This window comes from Scyliorhinus canicula, chromosome 11 (assembly GCF_902713615.1).
Source record: "Scyliorhinus canicula chromosome 11, sScyCan1.1, whole genome shotgun sequence".
Lineage (NCBI taxonomy): Eukaryota > Metazoa > Chordata > Chondrichthyes > Carcharhiniformes > Scyliorhinidae > Scyliorhinus > Scyliorhinus canicula.
In genome coordinates, this window is record NC_052156.1 from 61,437,824 (window position 1) to 61,464,949 (window position 27,126).

At 45.1% G+C, this 27,126-nt stretch overlaps 1 long non-coding RNA gene across 1 annotated transcript; it reads right to left on the minus strand.

Moving 5' to 3' along the window:
* Positions 1–774: 774 nt before the first annotated feature.
* LOC119973694 lies at positions 775–27,126 on the minus strand. Its single transcript, XR_005462377.1, has 3 exons — positions 27,046–27,126; positions 26,457–26,634; positions 775–1,535 (listed from the first exon to the last, which is right to left on the minus strand). It is a non-coding gene; the product is annotated as an uncharacterized LOC119973694 (long non-coding RNA).

Below are 27,126 nucleotides of genomic sequence, written 5' to 3' on the forward strand. Positions count from 1 at the left end.
TGTTGTCTGGTACCAACATTTATATCAACAGATGGAGGCTTAGGAGATGATTGGGGACAGCCAAATGCTAAGTCGTTGTCAAAAGTGCACAAGCTTGTCATGAAATCGCCTAATATTTGGATGATTTTTGGATAGTTTTCACATTGCAGTCACAGAGACAAAGTAGACAATAATTTCTCACACCCCATGACAGTGCCTGTCTCATTTGCATCTAGCCATTGAGCGCAATGCATAAATAAAACTGCAGTTTTCTGGTATACTCGCATCGCTCAATCCTGCCTTTTGTTCCTGCATCGGCATCATTGTAGTGGGTCTCTGCATCAGTCTGTGGCCTTCTCGATAGGCGTCATCAGCCACGATCGCAGTGGATAACCCCTGTCGCCAATTAGCCAACCCTTCACCCGGGGATGCACCTCAAAGGTATCAGGAACTGTCGAGTGTGTCAGGATGAAGGCATTGTGCACACTGCCCAGATATCGGGCGCAGACGTGCATAATGTGCGGCTCATGGTCACACATCAGTTGCACGTTCATTGAGTGAAACCCCTTTTGCTTTGTGAAGACCGACCTGTCATGGCTGTTGTTTGTAGGGGGACGTGTATCCCGTCGATCACTCCCTGGACCTGAGGCATCCCGGCGATGATGGCGAACTATAGTGATATGTATAATCTAAGGAGAGTAAAGGGTCGATGAGATGATGTTCATGTATATCAACATGGCTGCGTCTCTAGGCATTCTGGGAGAAGCTGATGAAGAAGGATAGTGTGAAGTTGAGTTTGAGTGTTGATTGTATTGGAGAGAGATAATTAATTACTGTATCATAGATTCAATACTATTATTTTATTAGCTGTTACTCAGTAAAGTGTGCAAACCAATTTAAGTCATGTAAAATAAACTAGTTTTGATTTAAATATCTAACTTTATGTTCTTTGTCAACACTACAACTTTGGCTATCTTGGAGAACAAGACAAGGAACATAACAGCGAATCTCAGAGCTCAGTCAACCTTGGTGGGTTCGGTCTACATTGAATTTGATATATTGTTCCAACTGGACATACAGGGTCTCCGTGACGATACTGATGCACTTGTGCACCGACGGCTGCAAGATCCCAGACAGGTCCGACTCAGCACCTGGCGTAAAAGTTCAGGGCGACCATCACCTTGACAGTCACCAGGAGCTGGTGTCCTCCGCCATACCACTGCGGTTCCAGGTGCGCCATGATCCTGCAGCTATGAGTGTGGTCCCTCTCCTCAGCTGGTGTCTTCGACGACATACCCGTTCCGGCAGGTCCCCGAATAACAGGTGTTGCCAGTACACATGAGGCCTCATGCGGCGCCTCCTTCCCATCTCCTCTTCGGCCTGTTATGCGGCCGGCCCAGAATCCTCACCAGCTGGATCATGTTCCTCTGGGGCAGGCTCTGCCGCTGCAGGGTTCTCCTTGAACAGCTCCTGCTCGTACAGCCTCAGTGCATCCTCCAGACTGTGGCGACCAGGATGAAGGCCACCATTCGTGGTTGGATTCCGATAGCCATTGTCTGCAGGGGTGAAAGATAGACATGTTAGCATGTTGCATACCCCCGTACCCAAGTAGGTCCACCAGGTTACACGGTGGGCCCAGCCTGCATTGCATGTTCCCTCCCCTATCACCACGCCCACCACCGGCCATTCCCCCAGCACTCTGCTCTCCACCCTGCACCCCTGGCCTTGTCAGTGCCCGTCAGGTCTACCAGTGGCTGGCCCTACCCATTCTAGCAGTACGCTCCACGGGCCCCATCCGGCGCCCTCCTGAAGGGGCTGTGGCCATTGTCCTTGGGTGGGCCATGTAATGCCCTGCCGGTGGGTGTTGCCAAATCTGGGGGGGGGGGGGGGGGGAGTGGAGTGCGGGGGAGGTTGGATGAGGGCACCCAAAAGACCACAAGTGAAACTCACTGCCGGTAATTCCTCCTGGCGGAGGTGGAGCATCGCGGAGGCCCCAGAGAATACCGAGTCAGGCCCGCTAATGATATGCCAACGCTGTTTACTGTACTTGTGTAGTCAGCACCGGTGCTTATTTGGGTACACAGAGTGGGAATTCAGAATGTCCAATTTAACTGACAAGCACGTCTTTCGGGATTTGTGGGAGGAAACCTGAGCACCCGGAGGAAACCCACGCAGACATGGGGAGAACGTGCAGACTCCGCACAGACTCAAGCCAGGAATCGAACCCAGGACCCTGGCGCTGTGAAGCAACTGTGCTGACCACTGTGCTACAGTGCTGCCCATGTAGCACCGGAGCAAGGCATTCCATTGGGCGCCCGGCGCCGGCCATCGTTTCTGCCTAACACATGATTCTCTGCCCAAGCCTGTTTCTGGCATCGCTGGACGGAGAATCCCACCCATTGTCTTCAGTCCCTTCTATTAAATCCACCCATCTCCCTGGCAACTGTTGGTCTGAGGCTGAAGTAGATTGTTCACAATCTTGATTTCATATCTGACCCCGAGATGAGCTTCTGACCATAATGTTTTTAACATATTTGTTTGCAGGATGTGGGCGTCGTTCGCTGGCCCTGCCTTTATTGTCCATCCCTAACTGCCTTCCATTGAAACTGGAGTCACATATAGGCCAGACCTGGTAAAGATGGCAGATTTCCTTCCCTAAAAGACATTAGTGAACCAGATGGGTTTTTGCGACAAACATTAATGGTTTCATGGTCATCATTAGACTTTCAATTCCAGATTCAAATTCTACCTTCTGCTGTGGTAAGATTTGTATACAGTTCCCCAGATCTTGCCCTGGGTCTCTGGATTACTAGTCCAATGACAATGCCACTACACCACCCAAACATAACTAAGACTACCTATTTCCACCTCAATAACTTGGCACAGGTCTGCCACTATCTCAGCCCATCTGATGCTCAAACACTCATCCACATCTTTGTCACCTCTGGACTTGATTCTTTTAATGCATTCTTAGCTGCCATCCCCCATTCTATCTCCAATACATTTGGAGGTCATCCAAAACTCTTCTGCACATGTCTTACTCACACAAGGTTCTATTCATCATTGGGGTGAAGTCTCCACCGGTGAGGTTCTCTGTTCCGCCAGCATCTCACTCCTGCCTGCGGGTTTGCAGGCGGTGTGTGGTGGCCACAGTGGGAAATCCAATTAGCCAGCAGCGGGAACTGAGAATCATGCTGCCGGCGACGGCGTGCCATCGAGGAACCTGTGGCTGAGGAGGTGGAGAAGTCACCCCATCAACTTTAAAATTCTCATCCTTGTTTTCAAATTCCTCCACAGCTTCAACTTTCCAATTCCCAGCCCAAAAATATCTGAGATGTCTGTGCTCATCTAATTCAGACTTTGAAGCATTCCTGATTTTCAATGCTTCACCATTCATTATTGTGGCCGCAATTCACCTGAAAAATTTCAGAGCTCAGTTTCGGGCGGGTTTGGCGGAATGTTTCTCAGCGGCTGCAGCGCCGAGAATGTGACCGCTATTCCATACTGGAGATATTTCCTGTACTGGGAAGCTGAGCTTGCCAGCAGGACCGGCTCCTCCGAGATCGGGGCGCCATGTTGAATGGCTGTCGTGATCTCTACAGCTCCCCCTTTCAGGACCCTCACCTCACCACGCCAACCTTTCCTTGGCCTCTCAGAACCCCCACCCCCCCCACACCCCCTTTCATGGGCATGGCCCCCTACCCTTAGCAGTGCCAACCTGGCACCTTGGCGCTGCCACCCTAGAAGTGCCCCTGGCACCTTGGCAGTGTCAGTTTGGCAGTACCCAACCCTGTCCCCGATGTTGAAGCCTCGCAGGCACAGCTGTTGACTACAGATTGCGCCGGGCTTAGCGAGTTGGGTGCAACGCGTTCGCTGAATTGTGTCCCATACTTTCAGCTCCTTAAGCCTGAAACTCTGGAATTTATTTCTTAAACCTCTCAGCATATTTACTTCTCTTATCTCTATGCTACTTAAGACCTCTCTGGCGAAGCTCTGGCCAATCTGATCCAATATCACTTTACGTGGATCAGCATCAAATTTTACTTCATCATGCTCCTGTGAAAAGTGCCTTGGGATGTTTTATTATATTAAAGGCGCCATATAAATACATGTTGTTGTATTGCTTGATTAGTTGAAGGTATCACTACATGAGGCTGCTCTGCCTTACTTATTGGTACTAGATACATTCTTTTTTGAACTAAGGTACGAAAATAAATTGGCCATTAAAATAACATGTAGACTGGAATATTTTTTTGGACACTAAGGGCAATTTATCATGTCCAATCTACCTAACCTGCATGTCTTTGGACTGTGGGAGGAAACTGGAGCACGTAGAGGAAACCCATGCAGACACGGAGAGAACGTGCAGACTCTGCACAGAGAGTAACCCAAGCCGGGAATTAAACCTGGGACCCTGGCGCTGTGAAGCTACATTGCTAACCACTATGCTACCGTGCTGCTTCTGAATGGATCAACGTCCATGAAGCAATGGAAACTTGAAGGCAGTAATAACATTACACTTCAGTCAAAGAATTTTGCTGTATTATAAAGCAAATCCAAAGCTTAAATAGTTTACAGAGGTTAGTAGAACATAGAGATTGAATTACAGCATTTGTCCCCATTCCAACTTCTGTTATTTGATGTAATATATTGCTTTGGACTGTTGAAATCTTTCCATTTGTGCTCGGTTATGCTTCTTGAGTTCATCATTTATCTAATTCTATTACTGACAGTTAAAGGGTAATCCCAATTGAAGACATCAAATGACTATGTGCTGAGGCCACAATACAGAGAACAAGCAGATGATGGGATATAATGCTTATCCTCTGCAATAAATACCAAATTAAGGAATACAGATTTATACATAGTAACACATAACTTGTGTATTGCTGGTAAATGACACATATATCGAAGTTTTTCATCTGAGACTCATCAGGACAGAATTGCAAGAATACTAAATCTCAAAGTCAACAACAATTTATACTTTATGAGAAGCGAGTCTGTTTGGCTAGCAAGTTAAATCTGATTGGTAGAGGTGTTGGTCATGGAGAATGCATCAATGAACCGGCAGCTGCCAAGCTTTATCAATCCTGGCCCTAAGTCACTGTCCATGTAGAGTTTTCACATTCTCCCCATGTCTGCATGAGTCTTACCCCCACAACCCAAAGAGATGTGTAGTGTAGCTGAATTAGCCATGCTAAATTGCACCTTAATTGGGAAAAAAAAGAATGGGGTATTCTAAATTTATTTTAAAACAAAATGCCAAGCTTCGATTTAAATTCAAACCAGGAACATTGGGCAGAAATCTCCGACTCCCCGCCGGGTCGGAGAATCGGTGGCGGGCCGCATGAATCGCGCCACGCCGCCCCGATGCTGGGACGCGATTCTCTGCAGATCGGCGCCACTGGGGCTGGCGTGGTCAGCATGGCATGGGTCGGGGTATGCAGCAACTCTCCGGCCCGGGCCGGCACGCTGATTCTCCGGCCCTAATGGGCCGAGCAGCTGTCACAAAAAGCTGAGTCCCCTTAGCGCCGTTCTAACATCCTCTGAGCTGGCGAGACCTCGGCGTTGAAGGGTCCAGCGGCGGCCTGGGGGAGGAGGGGTATCTGACCCTGGTGGGGGGCCTCCCTAGTGGCTTGGCCCGCAATCGGTGGGCCCGGTCTCTGTCGGGGGAGTCTCCTTTCCTCCACGCCGGCTCCTGTAGCCCTGCGCCATTTGGCATCGGGGCTGGCACAGGGAAGAAGGCCACCACGCATGTGCTAGTTGGCGCCGGCCCAACTGTGAATGCGTGGACCCCGCAGTGCTGGTCCACGCCGGGATTGGCAGCTGGAGCAGCGTGAGCCACACTGTGGCCCTGAGAAGCGGGCCTTGGAACGGGCGCAGTCGCTGGACTAATACACCCCCGTTTTTACGGCGTCGGCACTTAGCTGCCCAATGGGAGAATCGCGCCCATTGACTCTGATTTTTCGAGGCATAGTTCTGAGTAATGGACCAGAGAATGGCTGTCCCCAAAGCTTTATTTGGATGTCAATGATGCATTGCTTAGTCATGTTCTTCCAGCTTGCAAAGGTCATGGGCGAAATTCTCCCAAAACGGGAGAAATCGTAAAACTGCCGTAAAACACGGGCGGGTTTTACGGCAGCGCGCCCCTTCCCGACGGGGGACCGATTCTGGTCCCCCGTCGGGGCTAGCAGCCCGACGTCGGAGGCTCCGACAAGTCGGGCTTAACGAAAATCGTTAAGCCCGCTTGCCGGAGTTAGCGCCGGCTGACGCGTCATATGACGTCAGCCGCGCATGCGCAGGTGGGAAGACTCCACCCGCGCATGCGCGGGTGACGTCATCGCGTCTTTGCGCGAAACCCGCGCATGCGCGGGCCGGGTTGCCCCTCAGCCGCCCCGCGTATTGATACTGCGGGGCGGCGGAAGGACAAATAGTGCGCGGGCATCGGGCCCGCTGCCCGCGATCGGTGCCCATCGATCGCGGGCCCATGGCACCCTTGGCACGGCCGTGGTACTGCCGTGCCAATCGGTGCCATGGTTATTTTTTGCGAGTTTGTCACGACGTTTTTACGAACGGCAGGACTAGGTGTGTTTGCCGTTCGTAAAAAGGTCGTAAAGGGCTGGGACTTCGGCCCTTCTAACAGCTGAGAATCGCTGCCGGCCGTAAAAAAACGGCGGCAGCGATTCTTGTCGGGATTTCGGCGGGGGGGGGGGGAGAATAGCGGGAGGGCGTCAAAAAAGTCGGGAAGGCCCTCCCCCTATTCTCCCACCCGTCGTGGGGGGGGGAGAATTTCGCCCCATATATGTGAATATATGCAACTTCTAACACGCGTAAGTGTCCGGTATCTTCTGGTATCTGTTTTCTAATCTGCAGATATGCAATCAAAATTGTCTTGAGCTTGTGAGTTGAATTAGGATAGGGATGGAGGGAAATGCATACAACAGAAAGGTGTAGATAGGCAGGCCAGTGTACATACACAGATCGTGGGATAGTCAGCACAACCTACAGAGGAAAAGAAAGAAAAACAACATGCATTGAAATCAAGGGACAAATATGAACAAAGGAATAGAAACACACATAAAATAAGTGGCATGGTGGCCTAGTGGTTAGCACAACCGCCTCACGGCGCTCAGGTCCCAGATTCGATCCCGGCTCTGGGTCACTGTCTGTGTGGAGTTTGCACATTCTCCCCGTGTCTGTGTGGGTTTCGCCCCCACAACCCAAAAATGTGCAGAGTAGGTGGATTGGCCACGCTAAATTGCCCCTTAATTGGAAAAAATAATTGGCTAATCTAAATTTTTTTTTTAAATTAAAAAAATAAAATAAGTGGCACATTATAGAATGAGATATGTCAACAGATACAGAAAAACTTACTGATGCTGCCATTAGTTGTTGAACAACTTCAGTGAGGTTACTGTGGTGCAGCTGTCATCTCGAAAAATGTCAGCAACCACTGAGAATGCTGGCTTCCTTGATTTGCCTGAGCAACAGTATCAACTAGGCACAACATGAATTCTGCCTCCAGGGTTTCCCTGTTGAAAATCTATGTGTTACCTATGTTTGCCTTCTTTAGACCGTGAATTCTTAATTTGCTTAAAATTCCCCAACAACCATTCAAAATTCGAATGCCTCTCATTTAGAAATGCGGCACTAATTTATGGCCACAACATCTGGGTTTTCCTTCAGCTTTGATGTACTTTTTTTATTTTCTCTCCTCTCAGGCAATTGAAAGGGTGTTGTACACTCTGACAGGTAAAGCTACAAAGCTCATTCAATTACTTGTTTTCTTACGTCAGTGCCATTCTAGAATTGTCAGTTTGTGTGTGTTTGATATGTAAGACTGCCTCATGACTTGCCACTGCAAGAACTCTGATACAAACAACACAGGATTGCTGTCACTTCCTACAAACTGCTCAAATATTCCACATTGAAATCACCACTTAACACCGAAATAACTCCACAACATCATTTTTGTAATGTTCTTGTTGGGTGGTCCAATTTATATTACAAGAACACTTGTAGCTAAAGCTATAAATGATTTATTAACATTAACTGTGGGTCAACTACATACAAAATAACAGATGAATAACAGTATTAACATGCACAAGCAACCTCTCTCCCAGCTCTGCAGTCAGTCTGAGGTCACCTGACTCTAACATTCACTTATATACTAATGAGACTCCTCATGATCAGTTGGTGAATTACAACACAAGCATGTTATCACTACATCCCCTTTCCTTTGAAGGAATAAATTAATACATTATCATTAGTATATTTACATGTGATGTCATGAGTCTATGAGTCTAACAGTGTTATTTTTATTTCTTTAACATTTTTAAAACTGGTTTAACATATATATATACATATATATATATATATATATATATATATATATTCACACAAGAACAGCAAGCATAGTATGTACAAGTAGTCCAAATCTACAAATTGAGTCAATCAGGTTTTCTTCTGACTCTGGTTGATCTTCTCAAAGTTTGACCTTGCTGCTCAGAACTTGTAGATTCAATGTTCACCATGACATTCTCATGCTCAGGAACTGCTGAACTATCTAACTCTGCAGCTGGCGTTGATTCTGACGTAGATTCATCATCCATCACGTTGTTGTGAAATCTTCTCTGGTTTTCAAGAGTGCACAACGATTTCTTCTGAAACCCAGCCCTTCCTCTGTCTGTACATTGTAGGAATGAGAGGCTACTTCTTCAAGTACAATGGCTTTTCTCGGCCAATTGCCCAAATCTTCCACTCTCACAATGTCATCGCTACTCAAGAGATGGTAAAGTTCCAGACACTATATCATAGAACTGCTTTTGTTTTGCTTTAATGTTTTGCATTTTTTGCAGTACCACCGCATTCTCCTCCTTTGCCAAGTATGGAAGTGTGGTACGCAACCGTCTATTCATGAGGAACTCTGCTGGCTAGCTACCATGTAACAATGGTGACGCTCTGTAACTCAACAGTGTGAGATATGGATCAGATTGGCTGTCCATTGCTTTCTTCAACAATTGTTGAACAGTATATATCCCTTTTTTGGCTTTTCCTTTGGCTTGAGCTTACAACGGACTAGATGTGTTGTGATTGAAATCATACGTGACTGCGAAGTGTTGCCACACTTTACAGCTAACATAAGGACCGCTGTCATTCACGACGACTTGAGGAATTTGGTGTCTAGCAAAAACTAAATTGGTATGCAGTATTACACTGCTTGCCGTTACGCTTGACAATAGAGCCATTTTGGGATAGTGTGAAAAATAGTCTATGATCATTAAATAATCTTTTCCTCGTAGGTGAAAGAGATCCAGAGCTACTTTCTGCCATGGTGCCATAGGTAAATCAGAAATTTGCATTGGTTCTCTTGTTTGAGTGCAACTATGCCTCTGGCATGTGTTACAGCAACTGACCATCCTGTCAATATCCTGGTTTATACGTAGCCAGTAAACAGAGTCACGAGCTCTTCATTTACATTTTTCAATCCCGAGATGTCCTTCATGCATCCTCTTTAGTGCATCCTTGTGAAGAGATTGAGGTATAACTATCGTTTTCAAATGAAGTACCACTCCATTAATGATACTGAGTTCAGATCTTATATTGTAGAACTCCATACATTGACCTTTGGGCCAGTGTGAATTGATGTTCCTCATCACCTCTTGAAGAGTTTGATCCTTCCTGGTCTCTTAGATCTCACGTAGGTTTGTATCTGATACCTGTAGTAGTGTGGAAGTACGTTTGGCATGCAGATCTACATCTGCAGCAATTTCACTGCTAATATTCTGTATCTGCGTTCTCGATAATGTATCTGCTAAGAGCAAATATTTGCCTGGCGTGTAGATGAGATTGAAGTCATAGCGTTGTAACTTCATCGTCAACTTCTGAATGCATGAAAAACATCTGGTTGAGATTTTTTTTGATGACGTTAACCAAAGGATGATGATCTGTCTCAACTGTGAAAGTTGGAAGCCCATAGACGTAGTAATGGAATTTCTCCAAGCCTGCAACTAAACCTAGTCATTCTTTTTCAATTTGAGTGTACCTCTGCTCTGTTGTCATCATGGAGCGTGATGCATATGCAACTGGTTTCCAATCGTCATGCTCGAGTTGCAGAAGAACTGCCCCGAGACCATCTTTGGACACGTCTGTTGGCACTTTAATCTGCTTAGATGGGTCAAAAAATGTGAGAACTGGCGGTGTGGTGAGTGAAGTCTTGACCTTCTTCCACTCTTGCTCATGTTGCTCAGTCCAAGTGAAATCCATTATCTTGTGCAGGAGATCATATAGATATGTTGTTTTTGCTGTCAGGTTTGGAATGAATTTCCTGATACAATTGATGGACCTACCCATCCCCTTTAAGATGGCATTCATGTGGTTATGGCATGTTGCGAATTGCTTGGATTTTGTCCTTGTCAGGTTCAATGCCAGGAGGTAACAGCTTGTCATCTAGTATTGTGACCTCAGTTACTCCAAATTGGCACTTTTGCTTGTTGAGCTTCAGCCCATTTCTGCTGATGCTCGTTGGAACTTTAAGCAAACTCGTGTTGTCCTCTCCTATGGTTGAACCCAAAACAATGATATCATCCACATAAACGTGTACACATTCGATGCCTTCGATTATGTGATCCATGGCATGGTGAAAAATTTCTGATGCTGAAATTATGTCAAACGGCATTCTCAGAAAACAGTACGGTCCAAATGGCGTATTAAAAGTGCAGTATTTTATACTTTGTTCCTCCAGATTTAGTTGCCAGAAACCTTGAGATGCGACTCAAGTTTTGTAAAGAATTGTGCACCAACCATCTTAGATGTGATTTCCTGATCCTTTGGCATTTGGTAATATTCTCTTTCAATATTCTCATTAAGATCTTGAGTATATGCGAATATCGCCATTCTTTTTCTTTACACAAACCATGGAGTTTACCCAGTCGGTCAGTTCTTCTATCTTTCCGATTACTTTTAATTTTATCATTCTGTCTCGCTCTTTTTTGAGGCGATCCTGAAGAGGTGCAGGTACTTTTCTTGATGCCTGTATCACAGGTTTTGCATCCTCTTTGAGTTGTATCTTATAGGTGAATGGTAGTGTGCCAAACGCTGTGTACACATCACTAAAGTTGCTGATAATAGAACATAGAACATAGAACAGTACAGCACAGAACAGGCCCTTCGGCCCTCAATGTTGTGCTGAGCCATGATCACCCTACTCAAACCCACGTATCCACCCTATACCCGTAACCCAACAACCCCCCCTTAACCTTACTTTTATTAGGACACTACGGGCAATTTAGCATGGCCAATCCACCTAACCCGCACATCTTTGGACTGTGGGAGGAAACCGGAGCACCCGGAGGAAACCCACGCACACAGGGGGAGGACGTGCAGACTCCACACAGACAGTGACCCAGCCGGGAATCGAATCTGGGACCCTGGAGCTGTGAAGCATTTATGCTAACCACCATGCTACCCTGCTGCCCCCAAATGTTCTCAGAAGCATCGGAGTATTGATCCAATCCTCTGTGATGCTACATACTAACTGCACTAGACCTAATACTTCACAGGACTGATCCCCTAATAATGATTCCAAGCCCTTGTATACAATACAGAATGGGACGGAATAACTTTGTTCTTCACTACCACACTCAGGTCACAAGCAGCATAACATTTAACACTTGAACCATTATAAAAAATATTCTTCTGTGTCATTCCTCCAAAAAACAATGATGTTTCATCATAGGAGACTGTCTTCCATTGTGCTGACTGACCTGGGGTTGAGATTAGAGTGATAATTCTGAGAAAAGTGATTTTTTTTTCTTTGCATCTGGAACAGAACTTGCCAAACACTGGGCACTGCCTTAATTTGTACCGTTGACCACATCTTTTACACAGAAATACTTTCTCCTGATCTTTAATCTGTTTTTTGGTGTGTGAGGAGCTGCAGGAACTTTCCTGCCTTTTTTCAGAAGTTTCCCGCCTTTTTTCAAAAAAGGCGTCAACCGGAGTGCTTTCCTCCAATAAGACGCCACCATTACTGAGAAACATTTCAGATGCTGTACTGCTCGCTCGTGAGCCTGACAAACCTTAACTGTTTGTTTCAAAGAGAGCTCCGATTCCCTCAGCAACCGTTTACTCAGCTTATTTTTATTCACACCAAACACAATCTGGTCCCGAATCATGGAAGATTCCACCACAGAAAAATTACAGGTTTGAGCTTTTAACTTTAAATCAGTGATGAAATTATCTGTGGACCCGTCTGCCTTCTGTAAACGTGATCTAAACACAAAGCTTCATAAATTTCACTTTTTCTGGGGGTGCAATTTTCGTCAAATCTTCAAATTACTTCGTTAAAATTTTTGTTATCTTCATCCTTTGCAAATTTAAACATATCAAACACAGCAATTGCTTTGGGCCCTGACGCTGTTAGGAGCATCACTACCGTACGCAAATCTGAATGATCTCCTAAAAATTTACTGCAATAAGAAACAATTAAATTGTTGTTTAAACACATGCCAGTTGCTATCCACATTACCATGAAATCTGAGACTCATTGGTGGCATCAACGACTCTGTGTGGTCTATTCGTACAGTCTGCAAAACTTCAAATCTCTGTGAACCGCGGGCAGGCTGATTGTTTTTTTCTCAGTGTTTAATGCCAACCTCTCCTGGTACCATGTAATGTTCTGATTTATATTCCAAGAACACTTGTAGCTAAAGCTATAAATGATTTATTAACATTAACTATGGGTTAACTATATACAAAACAACAGATGAATGCCAGTGTTAACATGCACAAGCAACCTCTCGCTTCCAGCTCTGCAATCAGTCAGAAGTCACCTGACTCATACATTCATTTATATACGAATGAGACTCCTAGTGGTCAGTCAGTGAATTACAGCACGGCCATGACATCACTACAATTTTGAGTGTAAAATAATTGTGATCAACCTAAATAGAATTATGTTCTGCACATTAAGGCTTTGGGCTATACTATTGCAGCTAAAATAAGGCAGCTTAATACCTATGTGTACAGTAACATTTGCCTGAATTATTCTGATTAAATACTAGTCTGAACCTTGGCTGGGTTAATGAGCACATCAAATATTATTGACTTCCAGGTTAGCCGATAAGTCTATAATAATTTGGGGCTTGCATGGAGCTGAACTGAAGAATTTCACTTACATTGAAACTAATGCGTCAACATTAAATGGGCAGTATTGTCCTGCTGGGAATAGAAGGAGGAGAATAATTACAGAAATACTGTTAGCTGATTATAACAGCAACTATTTTGTCCAAAATGGTACAATAAGTGTAAAACAATTGTTTGTTGAAGCAATGGCATGTATGTATTCATTATCATTGTAATTACAGATGTTGGGTAGATCTGAGAATTTAAAGAAATAATATAATGTTTATATAATGCCACACTGCCAACTTCCCATTCATGAGTCAGTCCATAGAACCATAGGGTGGCACATTAGGACAGTGGTTACCACAATTGCTTCACAGAGCCAGGGACCCAGGTACGATTCCCAGCTTGGGTCACTGAGTGCTGAGTCTGCACATTCTCCTCATGTCTGCGTGGGTTTCCTCTGGGTGCTCTGGTTTCCTCCCACAAATCCCGAAAGAAATGGAAAAAATGAAAATGAAAATCGCTTATTGTCACAAGTAGGCTTCAATGAAGTTACTGTGAAAAGCCCCTAGTCGCCACATTCCGGCGCCTGTCCGGGGAGGCCGGTACGGGAATCAAACCGTGCTGCTGACCTGCTTGGTCTGCTTTAAAAGCCAGCGATTTAGCCGAGTGAGCTAAACCAACCAAAGACGTGTTTGTTAGGAAAATTGGACATTCAGAATTCTCCCTCAGTATACCCAAACAGGCGCCGAAGTGTGGTGACTAGGGGATTTTCACAGTAACGTCATTGCTGTGTTAATGTAAGCCTACTCGTGAAACTAATAAAGATTATTATTATAGAATTGCTAGGGTGCAGAAGGAGGCCATTTGAAAGAGCACCTAACATAAGCCCACCCACCCTATCCATCCCCATAACCTCACTTAACCAGCACAACCCTGGACACTAAGGGGCAATTTAATATGGCCAATCCACCTATCCTGCAAATCTTTGTAAGCCAATGAAAAGAGATCATTCATACTATATCCTAATAATAGAAGACAAACTACCAGAATGAGGGATAAATCCATAGAATCCACAGAATCCCTGCAGTGCAGAAGCAGGCCATTCAGCTCCTTGTGTCTGCATAGACTCTCTGAAAGAGCACCTTACAGAGGCCCACTCCCCCACCCTACCCCATAACCCTGTTACCCCACCAAACCAACACATCCTTGAATACGGAGGGGCAATTGTAGCATGGCCAATCCTTGGACTTTGGGAGGAAACTAACCAGACCAGCCAGAAGAAACCCATGCAGACACGGGGAGAATTTGTAAACCCCACACAGTCACCTAAGCTGGAATTCAACCCAAATCCCTTGTGCTGAGAGGCAGCAGTACTAACCACTGTTCCACCATGCCGCCCATTTGAAAGAATGGTCAAGGAAGGTACACGGTGTGGTGGAGTGGCGAGGCGTGTGGGGTGGGGAAAGGAGGAGTCATGGGAAACCCGGGGCAGTAGCATCAGGTGGAAATGTCTGGGAGCAGAGTTTCATCACCTTCTCAACTCCCCCTCGGGGGGGAAAGAAAGTCGAGGGTGGCCTTCACATCTTCACACCAATTGAGAATTAATCACCATTTAAACACATAACTACGTACAAACATACAAATTAGGAGCAGAAGTAGGTCATTCAGGTCCTTGAACCTTTGCTGCCATTTGACAAGACTATGACTGACCTGATGATGATCTCAACTCCACTTTCCTGTCTATCCCCAGGGCACAAGTCAGGAGTTTGATGGAGTACTTTTCACTTGCCTTGCTGAGTGCAGCTCCAAAACACTTTAAGAAGCTTGTCATCATCCAAGACAAAGCACTCTGCATTATTGGCACCTCATCAACAAACATTGCCTCCCTCCATTACCAATGCACAGTAGTAGCAGGAATTCACCAAAGCTCCTAAGATAACACCTGCCAATCCCACTAATGCTGCCATCTGGAAGGACAATGGAAGCAGACACATGGGAACATCACCACCTGGATGTTCCCCTGCAAGCCACACACCATTTTGACTTAGAAATATGCTGCCATTCCTTCACTATCGGTGGGTCAAAATCTTGGAAATCCTTCCCTAATAGCACTGTAGGGTCATTCAGCTTCCGACTCATTGCTGCTTTGGTCCAACATAGATAAAAAAGCTGAACTCAAAAGTTGAAGTGAAATTGACTGCCCTTGATGAAAAGACAGCACTTGACTGAGTGTGGCATCAAGGAGCCCTAGCAAAACTGGAGTCAATGGGAATCAGGGGAAAACTCTGGTGTCATACCTAGTAGAAAGGAAGGTGATTTTGGTTATTGGAGGCCATTCATCTCAGTCCTGAGTCATTACTGCTGGAATTGCTCATGGTAGTGTCCTAGACCCACCTATCTTCAGCTACTTCAGCAATGACCTTCCCTCCAGCATAAGGTGAGAGTTTGGATCTTCATTGATGCTTGCAAAGTGTTCTGTGCCAGTCGCAACACCTCAGATAATGAAGCAATCATTGTCCATATGCAGCAAACCCTCGATAACATTCAGGAGAGAATCCAAACACCTTTTCCTCTTGAGATTCAACAGCATTACCATAAACGTTCTAGGAGTTTCAACAGAAGTCCCCTTCTGACTGCGGAACCCTTCCCTTAAGGTCCAGTGACCTTTGGACCTCCTCCCCTCCACTCGACTAGCCTTTCCTCTGGGTCTCTAATCGCCCTTGGCAACCCTCCCCGCAGGTCGTCCATACCCTTCCTGCCCTGGGACCGCTTACATTTACCTTGTCCTCCAGCTCCAGCACTTAGTTTGAGTCAGGTTAGTGTTCCTCAACGCAGTTGGCACTGCAGAGACTGGAGAACTGCCGGCCAATCAGATGGGCCTGACAGCTCTCAAAGGCAGGACTTCCTCCCAGGCGAGGGGCAGATGTCCCGCTTGCAGCCAATCAATGCCCATCGGAGTGTAAATTCGCTGCCAGACAGTCAGAGATGGCAGGGATGTGTTCCAAACCCCTTAATCTGAAAAATTCAGGCTTACATGCTTAAGGATAGAACATAAAACGTTTAATCTTTTTTTTCTTATAAATCCACCTAACCTGCACATCTTCGCGTTGTGGGGGCGAAACCCATGAAAAACGGGGAGAATGTGCAAACTCCACACGGACAGTGACCCAGAGCCGGGATCGAACCTGGATTGGCCAAGCTAAATTGCCCCTTAATTGGAAAATATTAATTGGGTACTCTAAATTTATAAGAAAAAAGAGATTAAACATTTTATGTCCTATCCTTCAGTACGTAAACCTGAAGTTTTCGGATTAAGGGGTTTGGAACACATCGCTGCCCACTCTGACTGTCTGGCAGCGATTTTACACTCCGCTGGGCATTGATTGGCTGCAGGTGGGACATCCTGTCTGCCCCATAAAATATTTAACCTAGAGGTGCAATACAGTGTAATACTCTAGTTTACTCATCTGGTTTGTTTGTATAAACTCAATCTTGCATATGCCTTAAAGAGATTCCAAAAAATTAGCCTGTTACACCAGAGAAACCTAGTAGATGGTGTAACTGCAAGAGCCCCATTCAGAAAACCCCAACATAGTTGAGAATTAAATTATAAATTAGTTTTGCTATCATAATTTTGTCATAATGTGTATAAATTTGATGTGTATTTTGCAAATGTCAGTATTTAGTGCTAATTCCCCATACTATTTCTTAGTGATGAACTGTCAAAGAAAGCATTTTCAGGTCATTGATTTTTCAAATGATGATGATGGCATAATCATATGGCGATGCCAGATTAGGTTGTTGGGTCTTTGTCGGTAATACTTCGTACAACCATTGGGGAGAATATTGATCGTTACCATTCTTGCCATCATTTCTTTTTAACGACCCGGGGGTAGATTTTCCAACTGCCATCTAACTGTAAAACTCACTTTATGGATTGCGTGCCAATTATAGAACCACTCAATTTTCACATTCATTGGCCTAAATTCTTCCAGCTGCCTGGAAGCAACATTGGAGACAGGGACGCGGGGGAAATCAGAAAGGAACGCTCTCCAGCATGTTCTTCACTCCATGTACTTATTCCCTGAAGTGGGCTCTCAGCTGCCATGGTTATCCATCCAGCAGTGGCAGGTAGCCAATTAGGGTGCTTCAGACTTCAGTTCATCCTTATTTGACTAGTGCAGTGACATTTTATGAATCGTACAGATTCCATGCTGTGTCAGGAGCTCATGTGCTCCAAAGAGTCGAAACCACAAGTGGCAGTCATCATTACCATGAACTGAGAGTTCAGGTTAACAAGGGGTGAAATGATAAGATCAGGTCAAGGCCACATTGATCAGCAAATTAATCAGAACCAAAAAGTGGAATCATAATAAATATAATCCCCCAGTGAGGAAGATAACAGAGTTCACTGGGATGAATATAGAACATATAGAAACAGCAAAGGATGAACACAGGTTCAAAGAAGGACCTGTAAAAATTATCACTGGAGATATAAAACATAACAGCAAGTTATAATGCAATAGTACAAAGATAGGTGAATAGATGTAAACAAAGCAGAATCTAAGGGTGAGCCTAAGACAGTATAATAAATTATTCCTTTCCTTGTGAATACTACGAGAAAATAATGAGAACCACACTCTCCCTCAGTTGTGATAGTCCAACTTGAACCAACTTCAACACGAATCAGCCGTAAGTCTAAGACAGACCATGAGGGCTCAAAATAAGTGAATCGCCGTGGTTACATCATTTCTACAAATGCGGTGAGGCAGCCAACAAAGCAGGTTTGTGAAGCATTGACGGTCATTTTTAAGAGAGTCAATCATTTTTGGAGTGAAGGACACATTGTACTAGCCCCTTCAAACACAGCACTATCAGTGGATCTGCTGGCCTGACCTTTCACCCGCCACCCTGAATTGGACAGTGAACATGTAGGTGGCTGCTACTTGGACACCTGTGATAAGACCATGCTGGGTCGGTGGGGCGAGGGGGAGTGACCCAGGACTAGTTTGTTCAAATGTCTGAGAATTTAGTCAGTCTGGAAGATACTGGTCATTGTATCTACAACACCAGGGGTGAGTTTCGGCCGGCGAATGTCCGTTTCCAACTAAACTGGAGGTGGCGCCACTTTTGCGATGCTCCGCCCCCTCCAAAGCGGCATACTCTGGGAATAAGCTGCACGCTGTATCGACGGCCTCAGGTCGTTGCCTCTGGCCCACCCCCCGATGCTCCGCCCCCGGCCGGCCGAGTTCCCGACGGCGTGGTTCTCTCATGGTATTGCCTGTCGGGAACTCGGTGTGGCGGCTGCTGACTATATAAACTTTGACCTGGACCAAGCACAGCAAGATGCCCAGGCAGCAGGGCTCTCCACCATTGCCAGGATGCCCCAGGTCCAGGGGATAATTGATGGCATGTATGTCACCTTGCACGCACCGGGAGGTTGGAGAATGCCCTTCATTAACAGGAAGTGGTTCCCACTTCCGAAACATCCAACTCATGTGCGACCATCACCTGAAGATCATGCACGTGTGTGTATGTTTCCCCGGGTGCGTGCACGACAATTACATCCTCGGGCAGTTGGAGATCCCCGGCATCTTTGACTGATACCCCAGGATAACCAGTTGGCTCTTGGGGGATATGTTCACTTAGGGCCTGGCTAATGACACCAGTATGGAAGCCGGAGACCGATGCGGAGACTCAACATAACTAGGCCCATGCAGCTACCCGGGCTGTCATTGAGTGGTGCATCGGGCTGCTTAAAATGTTGTTCCAGTGCCTTGACCGCTTAGGTGGTGCACTGCAGAACACCGCCCAGACGGTCACCCAGTTTGTGGTGGTCTACTGTGCCCTCCACAACTTGGCACAGCAGCAGCACAATGTGCTGGAGGTGGAGCAGGGGAACATGCGGCCACCTCTGAACACGAGACTGAGGAGGAACCAGACTGCGGAGGGTTGGAGGACGCACCCGGGAGGACCCATAAAAGCAGCTGGAGGATAAGGGACAGGCAGCGGTAAGGGTCCGGCATACTTGGAGGACCAGGGAGGTGCTCGTCCTCACCAGGGTCTGTATTACATCACTCCAGCTGCATGCTTTGTGGCTGGGGGGGGCAGGGCAGGGAATAGGCATGGGCACCACTGCCAGGCATGGGTGGGGTGTTCTGATGGGTGCCAGGATGTCCTGAGAAATGGGCATGGTATTGTGCTGAGGGCAGGGGTGCAAGCGCAGGAACATGGAGCCAATACCAACTCACCCGTGCAGCCCGGTAGAGTGTTTTTAGCTTTTTGTGGCACCGGGTGGTTCTCCTACTGGTGACACTCCCCACTGCCATTGCCTCCCAGGCGGCACTGGCTGACCTGTGGCTGACCCTCCAACCCCCTTTGGGGAATAGGCTATCCCATTGGACCTCACCACATCCATCAGTCTGGCCAGGTCAGCACCTTGTGGAGCGGGTCTGCGCGGTGGCATGGCATCTAGCGTTTGCTCAGTGCGATCGGTTGAAGAACTGCTCCCTCATTAGGGAGGAGCTGCCGAGCACAGTCCCAACAAATCAGCTGCCAGGACATGAAGCCTGTGGGGCATCATTAAGTGCCCTAATTAACGTTAGGTACTGGTGAAGGCCTCGCCCTGGCGGCGGTCGGGAAATAGTCGTCAGTTCCCGCTCACTACCACACTTTTACGTTAGATCTCGCACTTTCTTTTTTAAAACACAACTGTGTTTGGTCAGTCGGGGGGATGGGAAAAGCAGAAACCATCCGACCAGCTCTCCCATGTCTTTAACATTACCTAAACTATAAAAATAAAACGTGAAAAATAAATTTAAATGGAGTTTTGTTTTTCAATTTGTTAATACTTTGCAGTCTTTTTTCTTTTTTTTCTCACTGTCCTATTTGGAAACATAGTAAATAGGAGCAGGAGGAGGCCATTTGGCTCTTTGAGCCTGATCCGCCATTAATTATGTCCATGGCTGATCATCCAATTCAGTAACCTGTTCCCACTTTCCCCCATATCCTTTGATCCCTTTAGTCCCAAGAGTTATATCTAACTACTTCTTGAAAACATACAATGTTTTGGCCTCAACTGCTTTCCACAGGCTGGCCACTCTCTGGGTGAAGATATTTCTCTTCGTCTCAGTCCCACATGGTTTATTCCACATCCTCAGACTGTGACCCCGATTCTGGACTGCCCAGCCATCGGGAATATCCTTACTGTATCTCCCCTGTCTAGTACTGTTAGAATTTTATAGGTTTCTACGTTGTGGTGATATGCCTGTGCACAGTTCTGTAGATAGTTAGCAATGCGACATCCAACCAGCTGGCGGTGTCAGAGATATATCACGTGATTTGAGGTACTGGCAGTAAGATGTACGAGAGGATAATCGCAGTTAGAGTAGCTCCAGGAGAATTGATGGAATTCATCTAGTAACCTTTGTCTGTATAATAATTCCTGTGTTATCTTTCCATGTTTTGTTAATAAATCATATTTCTAGTGAAACAACTAGATGTTCTGTGTACATCATTGCAACGGCCATAGTACAGAACACAACATATGCGATCCCGCTTCATTATTCTAAACTCCAGTGAACATAGTCCTTACCTACTCACTTGTCAGTCCTGCCATCCCAGCAATCAGACTGGTAAACCTTCGCTGCACTCCCTCGATAGCAAGAACATCCTTCCTCAGATAAGGAGACCAAATAAGGTGTGGTCTCACCAGCCTCTGTATAATTGCAGCAAGACATGCCTGCTCCTGTACTCAAATCATTTTGCTATGAAGGCCAACATACCATTTGCGTTCTTTACCACCTACTGCACCTGCATGCTTACCTTCAGTGACTTGTGTGCGAGGACACCCAGGTCCCATTGTACACTCCCCTCTCTCAATCTATAGCCATTTATTTCCATTATAATTTGTATTCCTTAAATCGTGCTTTCATTCTATCTAAGGTTCGATTTCCAAAGCTCAATTTCTCTTATAAAGAAATTGTTTGGGAGAAAAATTGGATATGGCTTGAGGGTATAATCTTCATGCAACATGATAATTTAAATAATAATACTGTGCATCCCAGCACTAAATATGCTGCTGAGTGGCTGTACAGCTCCGCAGCCTGCCCAAGTTCATGTGGTGTTAGCATCACTTAAAGCGAGTCTGCACTATCTAAAGTCAGCTCGCACCTCTTTTTGTCTGCAGCAGGCACTGGATATTGTTAGGGGAGAGTTTCTGACCTGCAAGAAGACTGAGTGGAGAATGCACTCTCAGATTCTCTGACGCAGCACTGGAGACTGTGATACAGGCAGGAGGTGGACAAGAGGAGAGCAATCCTCTATTCACAGGCCAAACAGACAGAGCAGAGTGGGATCAGATAGCCATTGGTGTCAATGCAAGCAGGGGAGCTCCGAGAACCTGGATGCAATGCAAGAAGATTAATGATCTAAGAAGTAGTCAGTGAATGCAACTTCAAATTCCAGATCCTTACAGATGAACCATTAGCCACACACTGCTCCGTTCTCTCCTAGCCCCTTCACTCACCTACCAAATGTGGCTCACAGTTCACATTCATAGCTTCCCCCCACCCTCATATACTTAGCACTGCTGCAAGTCTCATTCCTGCGTCTTCCAGCAGGTACACACTGAAGCTTTCAATTACGACAGGAACATCACTCAAACTGATTGAATCATCTTCGCTGACACACACTTCAATCGCTCTTGCAGGACAAAGTGGTGCACAACCAGAGGCAACATATAACCAGCAGTCACCAAACATGAATTACTGCCACACACCAAAGGCAGGAACTATGCAGTCCATCGTGGCAGTGTCATTCCTAATTGAAATAGATTATTTTGACTTTACTCTAAATTTTATTCCAGGTTAAAGTAATTTGTTTCAATTTGCTAGTTGGAGAATATCATATGACATTTCAGACCAAACATTATGGGGATTTATTGAACATTATTGGAAAGGGTGGCACGGTAGCACAATGGCTAGCCCTGTTGTTTCACAACGCCAGGGTCCCAGATTCGATTCCCGGCTTGGGTCACTGTCTGTGCGTTGTCTGCACATTCTCAGTGTCTCTGCATGGGTTTCCTCCGAGTGATCTGGTTTCCTCCCACAAGCCCCAAAAGACGTGTTGTTAGGTGATTTGGACATTCTGAATTCTCCCTCTGTGTACGAGAACAGGTGCCGAAATGTGGCGACTCGGGGCTTTTCACAGTAATTTCATTTCAGTGTTAATGTAAGCCTACTTGTGACAAGAAAGGTTATTATTATTATTAACAGGCATGAACCTAGGACTTGGACTTAAATCTCTAAGTCAATTTAAAAAGTTACACAGAGGGTAAAGATCCAGGCCTGGGTAATATTGATCCAATAAGGTTATTAGACAATGATATTAAGCTGAAGTATGCAAGCACAAATCCATAAAGGCTGAAGATCAAAATAAATTCTCTCTCTCACTCCTCCCCCAAAGCAATGGGTATGTAGGGTGGCCATAGTAACATAATATATTGGGCAGCATGGTAGCATTGTGGATAGCATAATTGCTTCACAGCTCCAGGGTCCCAGGTTCGATTCCGGCTTGGGTCACTGTCTATGCGGAGTCTGCACATCCTCCCCATGTGTGTGTGGGTTTCCTCCCACAGTCCAAAGATGTGCAGGTTAGGTAGATTGGCCATGATAAATTGCCCTTAGTGTCCAAAATTGCCCTTAGTGTTGGGTGGGGTTACTGGGTTATGGGGATAGGGTGGAGGTGTTGACCTTGGGTAGGGTGCTCTTTCCAAGAGCCAGTGCAGACTCGATGGGCCAAATGGCCTCCTTCTGCACTGTAAATTCTATGATAATAAATTCTATGATAATATTATCAATTTCAGTTAAACCATTTATACATCGAGATGACCTATCCAGCTGTACTAACATATAGCTAAATCTGAAAACCCTAAATTGAATTTACTGACAGGAGCTTTACTATTTGAAACCAGTCATAGTGTCTTCTTCCATCGTCTTTGTTGGTAATTAGTACCACATGTTTATCATATTTTTATTGAAAGATTGCTTGGATTTCCTATTATGTTTGTCATCCTGAATTTGAAATGTTGTCACTTCGTTCTAACATTACCCAGATGTCAAAAATGGTATTCAAAATCACATTCTCCAAACTGCTTAAAATTGATTACATTTGGAGAGTTGCAAAATGAACAGGTGACTCACCATCACCCATTTTAAACTATCGCACAAATCCAGAATTACACCATAATATTTTGTTCAGATCGCAAGAAGCCCTGTATTTACACCCTGCCTGAGGCTACCAGGTACTTACACGTTGGACATCACGGACACACCTTAATATAAACTGCTTGGACCACCCTTAAACGCGAGAGAAATCTAAGGCATGCCTGTCATTTCTAATACCATGCAAGCACTGCAGATGCTTCTGTCACATTCCTGTCTCTGCAATTTTAGGGGATGTGTTAAATCGGATAATGCCACTGTTAACATAGGATAAAAAGGAATTTCAAATCAGCGCTGAAACGGTCAAATGGTTCAAGTAATCTCTAAGCTGAAGTTTTAAAAAATATTAAAATAATAGTTTCAACTATTTTATTCCCTAATGTCCTGTCATTTTTCTCATATTTTAAAATATTTTAAAAAATCAGCTGAATGGGAATGATTCAATGTCATATATTTGAGGCTCTTGTGTCAAATAATTCCACAAGAGGATAGAGACCACACGGTCATAGAAAGATCAAAAGAAGTTGAAGTGTAATTTAAAAATAACAAATGTGAGCATTTCTGCAATCATTATGCAACATGCATTTATTACTCTTGCGCTCTGCACAGCCTGGAAATCTATTCTATTAATTGCCTTTTTGCAAATGCATGGAGTCATTATGCCCTCCAACCACAGAGGTTGTTGGCACGCCATCATGATTTGCTGTAGATTCCCTCTCTTACTGCCAGCAGCAAAGAACCTATAATTTAATTATGATTTCTGGGTTCAGATTTAGAATATTCCAGATCCTCAACTGAACGTGAATTGATCCCTGATGCACTAAATCCTAACTCAGAAAATGCACTTACCTCCAGCCCTTTGAACGGCTCTTCCTAAATTGTTGTTTTATGCTATCAAATCAGCTGTGTTATCCAACACATAGTTCTGTTCAATCTAGCACTATTTTCTTTTGATAACTATAATGATGCCCTTATTTCAGAGCTGTGCATCTGAATTTGTTGACATTATTTTCATTGAAGCCAAAATTGTATGTTAATGAATCGGAAATTTCCCAAATTGTCAATTTACTTATGGTGACTTAATATATTATTGAAATATGTGCCTCTCGAGAATGTAAATGAATGATCTACATTACTGAATAATAACAAAGAACAAAAGAACAAAGAAAATTACAGCACAGGAACAGGCCCTTCGGCCCTCCCAGCCTGCGCCAATCCAGATCATTTATCTAAACCTGTCTCCTATTTTCCAAGGTCAAATTCCCGCCCATTCATATACCTGTCTAGATGCTTCTTAAATGATGCTATCGTGCCCGCCTCTACCCCCTCTGCTGGTAAAGCGTTCCAGGCACCCACCACCCTCTGCGTAAAAACCTTTCCACGCACATCTCCCTTAAACTTTCCCCCTCTCACCTTGAAATCGTGACCCCTTGTAACTGACACCCCCACTCTTGGGAAAAGCTTGTTGCTATCCACCCTGTCCATACCTCTCATAATTTTGTAGACCTCAATCAGGTCCCCCCTCAACTTCCGTCATTCCAACGAAAACAATCCTAATCTACTCAACCTTTCTTCATAGCTAGCACCCTCCATACCAGGTAACATCCTGGTGAACTTCCTCTGCACCCTCTCCAAGGCATCCACATCCTTCTGGTAATTTGGCGACCAGAACTGCACGCAGTATTCCAAATGTGGCCGAACCAAAGTTCTATACAACTGTAACATGACCTGCCAACTCTTGTACTCAATACCCCGTCCGATGAAGGCAAGCATGCTGTATGCCTTCTTGACCACTCTATCAACCTGCGTTGCCACCTTCAGGGTACAATGGACCTGAACTCCCAGATCTCTCTGCACATCAATTTTCCCCAAGACCCTTCCATTGACCATATAGTCCGCTCTTGAATTTGATCTTCCAAAATGCATCACCTCGCATTTGCCTGGATTGAACTCCATCTGCCATTTCTCTGCCCAACTCTCCAATCTATCTATATTTTGTTGTATTCTCTGACAGTCCTCCTCGCTATCTGCAACTCCACCAATCTTAGCATCATCTGCAAACTTGCTAATCAAACCACCTATACCTTCCTCCAGGTCATTTATGTAGATCACAAACAACAGTGGTCCGAGCACGGATCCCTGTGGAACACCACTAGTCACCCTTCTCCATTTTGAGACACTCCCTTCCACCACTATTCTCTGTCTCCTGTTGCCCAGCCAGTTCTTTATCCATCTAGCTAGTACACCCTGAACCCCATACGACTTCACTTTTTCCATCAACCTGCCATGGGAAACCTTATCAAACGCCTTACTAAAGTCCATGTATACAACATCTACAGCCCTTCCCTCATCAATTAACTTTGTCACTTCCTCAAAGAATTCTATTAGGTTTGTAAGATATGACTTTCCCTGCACAAAACCATGCTGCTTATCACTGATAAGTCTATTTCCTTCCAGATGTGAATAGATCCTATCACTCAGTATCTTCTCCAACAGTTTGCCTACCACTGACGTCAAGCTCACAGGTCTATAATTCCCTGGATTATCCTTGCTACCCTTCTTAAACAAAGGGACAACATTAGCAATTCTCCAGTCCTCCGGGACCTCACCCGTGCTCAAGGATGCTGCAAAGATATCTGTTAAGGCCCCAGCAATTACGGCCCTCACTTCCCTCAGTATATCCCATCCGATCCTGGGGACATGTCCACCTTAATGTCTTTTAGAATACCCAAAACGTCCCCCTTCCGTATGACAACTTGACCGAGAGTATTTAAACATCCATCCCTAGCCTCAACATCCGTCTTGTCCCTCTCCTTTATGAATACCGATGCAAAGTACTCATTAAGAATCTCACCCATTTCCTCTGAGTCCACGCATAAATTCCCTCTTTTGTCTTTAAGTGGGCCAATCCTTTCTCTAGTTACCCTCTTGCTCCTTACATACGAATAAAATTCTTTGGGGTTTTCCTTAACCCTGTTAGCCAAAGATATTTCATGAACCCTTTTAGACCTCTTTATTGCACGTTACTTCTCCAGGGACTGGGCTCCACAATTGGGAATTTTGGAATAGACATCAAACATTTTTAATACCCATTGGATAATTTGCTGGGATTATCCACTGTACCTTTTCATTATGATTCCACAAAGGTTGCACTCCTGTCAATCACCCTGTCTTCAGTTGGAAATAATCCACCATAAAATGCTTTGCTGCTACGCAGTTGTTGAAAGGACCTCTGTAAGCTTCTTGATGGACGTATTAGTGTGTCTCTCTGAATGCATAGTTTTATTTCGGAGGACATTTTCTTATACCATGAAAAAAGAAAACAATCAAAAGATAATTGTGAAAATAGGTAAAAACCATGCAGTTTAAAATACACAATGATCTGATGAAAGTGTTATCTGGCTGCGTTCAAAGTATTCAATTTGCTATGTTCAGAAAACCATGCTAATATGACATTAATATGGAGGGACAGCTCAAGCTAATGTAGCCTACAGCCTCGAAGGATTGTCAGCCTGAAATAAATGTAATGTATCATGTGATCTCCCACTCCACCCCCCCTCCCCCCCACACCGCCATGTTTGAGTTATCAAAATAGGTTACATCAAAGGTGGTAGGGGCTGGTGTTTCTCGGCTTTAGAATACAGTTACAGCTAGTAAACTACGTAGATTTAGTAAAGCATACAGCTGTTAATGTGTGGAAATACGTAAATACCTTGTACGCCTAAAAATATCAACTGTAAAAGGCATCAATGGTGGAACAATATTCTCACAGAGATTATCTTCCGTGCTCCAC